The sequence below is a fragment of the Leuciscus leuciscus genome (assembly GCF_965113295.1).
Source record: "Leuciscus leuciscus genome assembly, chromosome: 6".
Lineage (NCBI taxonomy): Eukaryota > Metazoa > Chordata > Actinopteri > Cypriniformes > Leuciscidae > Leuciscus > Leuciscus leuciscus.
In genome coordinates this window covers 9,909,920-9,915,169 of record NC_138730.1, presented here as the reverse complement: position 1 = coordinate 9,915,169, position 5,250 = coordinate 9,909,920, and the positions used below count along the sequence as shown (strand labels likewise).

General features: G+C 35.6%; 1 long non-coding RNA gene across 1 annotated transcript; it reads right to left on the bottom strand.

The window, feature by feature from the left end:
* Positions 1-3,405: 3,405 nt before the first annotated feature.
* Positions 3,406-4,837, bottom strand: LOC309500259. Its single transcript, XR_014206518.1, has 2 exons — positions 4,635-4,837; positions 3,406-3,554 (listed from the first exon to the last, which is right to left on the bottom strand). It is a non-coding gene; the product is annotated as an uncharacterized lncRNA (long non-coding RNA).
* Between the last annotated feature and the right edge of the window lie 413 nt (positions 4,838-5,250).

Below are 5,250 nucleotides of genomic sequence, written 5' to 3'. Positions count from 1 at the left end.
GTTAGATTATTATTATAATCAGAATCGATTATTAAAAATAATCGTTAGTTTAGTCGACTAATTGGAAAAAAATAATCATGGGTTTGCATACATAATATGAGATTTTATACACAGGAAAAAAGAACCTACAAAGTTGAATATCGTAATATATATTTTCTTAAATAATTAGTTATAATACACTTAAAAAAATTATTTTTTTGTTATTTATAGGCCTAGGCCTGAGGGATGAAACGAGAGTTAAATTCATCAAGAAAAAGAGGAAAACATAAAGCAGTAAGCCACTTTTGCTTGTGGCTGAAAATGTTTGGATATAAAATAAAGAAATTAACAACATATTCAAGAGATGACAATTTTGGGATTTTGTAATAAAAATAAATAATATAAAACGGTGGGTCACATTAGTAGGGTTAATATAAGAACTTAAATCAACCCCAAAATGTATTCACAACATAAATGGGCTGCAGTTTCTTCAAAAAGACCACAAAATGAGCAAGTTTAATCAATATCAAGATATTTACAGATAGATGAATTAAACGTGTCGTTCAAATTTTTCAAGTTGTGGCTCTTGTGATAACGCGTCGTAGTAGGTCACATGATAACGTCAACATGGCAGATGTCCGGTTCGCATTCATACTCAACGAGATCTGGCTATAAAGTACCTACTCTTTTAGCGCTCGTTAAGTGAGTACTTATTGAAATTAAGTACCTACTCATTGAGTATGCGGTTTCGAACGCAGCCAAGATGTCAATCTGATATTCTTCAAACCACACCTCTTGATTTGGGTTCAGCCCTGGATCTAATTGAAGCTCTTATGCATCATTTTCATTATTACAGGGATGAATCCCTGTAAAAATGTGTACAATTCCTAATGTACACATTTTGTATTTATCTTTCTAATGTACATATTATGTGTTTTTTTTTTATTTATTTTTTTATTATATACAAGATCTTTGAATTACATGTGACTAAAGATTTAAATGTTCATAATGACCGAAGAAATAAATTACTACTACTACTAATCCTACTTTGAAGGACTTTGGAAAGATGTCTTAAATACTGCAGAACAATGCAACACTGAAACAAAGCCAGCTTCAAAAACAAAGACTAAACAGTGCTCAAAGCTCCATGGATGTGTTACAATGTCCCAATTAGCTTGGCGTTCTGAATTTACCAAAGACAGTTTTCGGAACAGTATATTCTACCTTGTCCTTGACAGTATGCTGAGTGAGCTAAACAGATGATTCTGATTTTCGCAACGGAAGTGAATCAATCAATCAACACTAACTTTAGCTGGACAATAACTTTATCCTAGAGCTGTTGTAAAGCCTAAACAATCTGTTACAATAATTTCCTATTATCACTGTAAAGCTGCTTTGAAACAATCCATATTGTTAAAAGCGTTATATAAATGAAGGTGACTTGACTTGACTTGACATGCCAAATATGCCCCGCCACAGAAGTACGATAACACGCATCATTCCAGTAAATCCCTATCGCTGTAGCTGAATAAACAGAAGATTGAAACGCTTTGATTGATTAAACATGACTAATGTGTAAGAAGCCACATCATCAAACTGAAGGATGCTCAACTGTCGTTATGAAGTGAGTTTGGAATAAAAGCATGTTATGAAATGTTGTCTTTTGTTGGACAAGAGGTTAATAAATGCTTCTCATGTTTGGAAAGATGTTTGATGCTTGTTGCGTTTTCAAATGCACGTTATAAGTGACTCAAACTCACAGTGCTTTATTGATGGAGCAACGTTTACAGAGCCGAACATCAATGATAAGCTGCGCATACAAAACAATCGCAGCCTTTGCAATTTCAAAATCAGTTTAAGTGCCGTGACATGGAAATTGCGATTAATTGTGCAGCCCTATTTTCAAGCCAATACATGTATTACACAGTCATGTTATACAATCATACCACCACAAAATACACATTGTAATCATATAAATAGATGTCTTTGTTGAATTTTTTTTTTTTTTTTTCACCATTATTTCTAAGCCTTAACTGGCACAAAATACAGAGTATCACAGATCACATCAGATCCTGTAATGTATCTGCTTGTTTTACACTCATTGACCACCAGGAGGTATTGTGAGCAAATTAAGCCTCGAGAAATGAACCATTTTGTGAACCACTTGGCTGAAAAGCTTCAATGCTTATTTAGGCTTCATCTCGCCACCACTATTATCTTCAACTTGAACAATGAAAAGGGATGCACAAGGTAGCACACAGAAGTGCATGCTGTGGCACACAGCAAACAGGCAAAACAAGAGGGAAAGATGACACATTATAAAGGGAGCTGACAACATGAGGAACAGGTGAGCACACATGGACAAAGAACAGGTGAGCACACTCAGACTAACGAGGACTCATCAACGACTACATTTACATGTACATTTCATTTATGCATTTGGCAGATGCTTTTATCCAAAGTGACTTACATTGCATTTCAAGGTACACATTTACATTCTTATCAATTTTTTAGTTCCCGTGCACTCTAAAAACTGCTGGGTTAAAAAATAACCCAACCTTAACCACACCGCTGGGTCACTATTGGACAGAACACGCACTGGGTTGGTTTGACCCAAGTGCTGGGTTTTACCATTTAACCCATATTTCTGGGTCATTCATTTGTTTGTTTGTTTGTTTGTTTATTTAAAAGGGACAATGCACATTAATGAACAAAAGGACAATGTCCAAATGTAAATGAGCCAGATTTAGCCGTACAGACTAATTTTCATCTGGAGTCCCTGACCCAACCAGTGGGTGGAATTAACCCTCTTGCTGGGTTAAGTCCTACTTATATGCTGGGTTATTTTGTATCTCATTGCCTTAATAAAATTAGTAACAAATATTTGTTATATTATGAATGTAAAATAATTATTGTCTCTGTAATACAATAAACCAGAGAGGCCACTGTAAATTTGATTTAAATCTGGTTTAATTATAAAAAAAAAAAAACATTTTTAATACATGTCTTTAATAATTTTTTGTATACAATTATTACAATTATACAATGTATATACTTCTAAGGTAATAAAAACATAATGTTCATTAAGTAAGGTCTTTATACACCACTGAAAGCATAGTTATGTATATGATATTGCATTTCTGTCAACAGATCCTCGTAAATATTACACAATGCACCTTTAAAAGTCATTAAGCAACTCATTTGAACTTATACAATTACGATTTCATTTATTAAGATATGTTGATTTATTAAGAACAGCAACAAACATTTGAAATGCGACTAAATATCACGTTGGCCTGAAACAACTGTTGTCCTCAAATTTTACAGAGGAGGACTCTTTTCCATTAATTTGATACAAGGCATGCTGGAGAAACTCCCAGGCGGGGAAACACTGCTTTGTGTATTTAACATCAAAATAAAATAAAAAAATAGCTTTGAAACTCAGTCTCGATGGTGTGGCCTGGAACAATGGCAAAGGTCTGACATGTCCCCCTCGTCTCATCCTTGAGGCACAGAATATGCAGCAATGCTCCAGTCATCCCATTTTGTGAATATTCAACCATGTTGGTCCCCACCTGTTGATTACACACAATCAATTAGAGTGTTGCAATATAACTAACATGCAAGTTAAGCTTTTTTTGTGGAAGTATCTTTTTTTTTTTTTATTGCAAACATTACCAAATATGACTAAATGTGGCAAACAAACAAAATGTCTATTTAAATTCAGTATTTGCAAACTGAATTATAGTAATAAAAGAGTACTTTGGACTAATATTGTCAACATTTAGGCAATAAAAGTAAAAATATTACTGTAATGTTGATAGTGTCTTTAACATTAAAACTCACAAACCAGCAAAGCTGCTCGTTAATCTCCTGACTGGCAGCGCTGATGATCGCCACGCTTAGATAATGTTACACAATAAAATGAAAGATGACATGCATGGTAGGGTATCATGTCAGTCTACATTTTTAAAGTTTTAAATAGGCCTATTGATGATCATTCTTAATAATTTTCTTCTCAAAACTGGCGCCTGTCAATTTGACAATATTCCAGGCGGGTAATTCCGTTACACTAGGCTAATAACCAGAATGTGACGGCGCGTATTGTGATGTTATTCCTCAGTTAATTTTTTTCGGAACAATCCTGGTTCCGACAGAGACGACACACGCAGGAGGAGACTATGCTGGAACTTACCCCAGTCGCTTCTTCTTACGAGTATTTCTACAATATGCCAGCAGACTTTCCACACACAAACGTTACATTAGCCTCGAGACTAATTTCCCGCAGATTTTACGTGCGAGCCCTGTGAGGGTCTAAAAACATACTGCGCTTACGGATTTCATTCAAAACGCTTTCCTCACTTTTAAATACACAACGTCCACAATGAATACGATAATTACGTGATGAATTTACTATTTAAACTGCATATTTCAAAAAGGCTGCTGATATAGGCCTAGCTAGTTTACAATTAAGGATTTAACGATGCAGCATTTTGTCAAAAAATCTAACCGGCTAGCTGTGGCTATTTACGTTTCACAGAATAAATACGTTACCCCTCACACTTCCATATCAAAGACTGTATGTTGAACAGTGAAATTAGCTTGCTGTTACCACAACTTTTAAAAAATATAGGTAAACATTAATATTAACTTACCATAAAACACTGCCTGCTCCGAGTGGCGTGCTCCTCGAGTCTGAAGTGAAGATCCAGAAAGTTCCGCAAAGAATAAACCAGTTGCTGGGTCAAAATAACCCAACCAGCTGTTTATTTGTGAATTACCCCCTTACAACTCATTTGACCCAGCATGAGCAACCCAATAATATGTTTACAGTACCCCCAACAACCCAACATTTTGACCCAGCACAATCAACCCAACAATTTGTTTACAGAAACAACCCAGCATTTTGAGTGTGGAATCAAACCCATGACCTTGGCGTTTGAAGCGCTATGCTCTACTGTTTGAGCTACAGGAAGGCTAAACTAAACAAGAGAACGTGGTAATTGGAAACAAGGAGGCAGGAACAGAGGAGCACATGGCCAACACAAACAAAGACAAAGCCTTGTGCTCAAGCACAACACAAACAAAGACACATTGAACAAAGACAGAACTGTAAGAGGAAACCCCTGACAAGTTATTGCTTATGCATCTGTGGTTTGCATTATTTGCCTGCGTATTCATTCAGTGTTTGGATTATTAATAAAGCCTGTGTTGTTTTTTTATCTCCTTCATCTTCGTGCCAGCTGCCCACATGGTAACGCCCGTTTCACA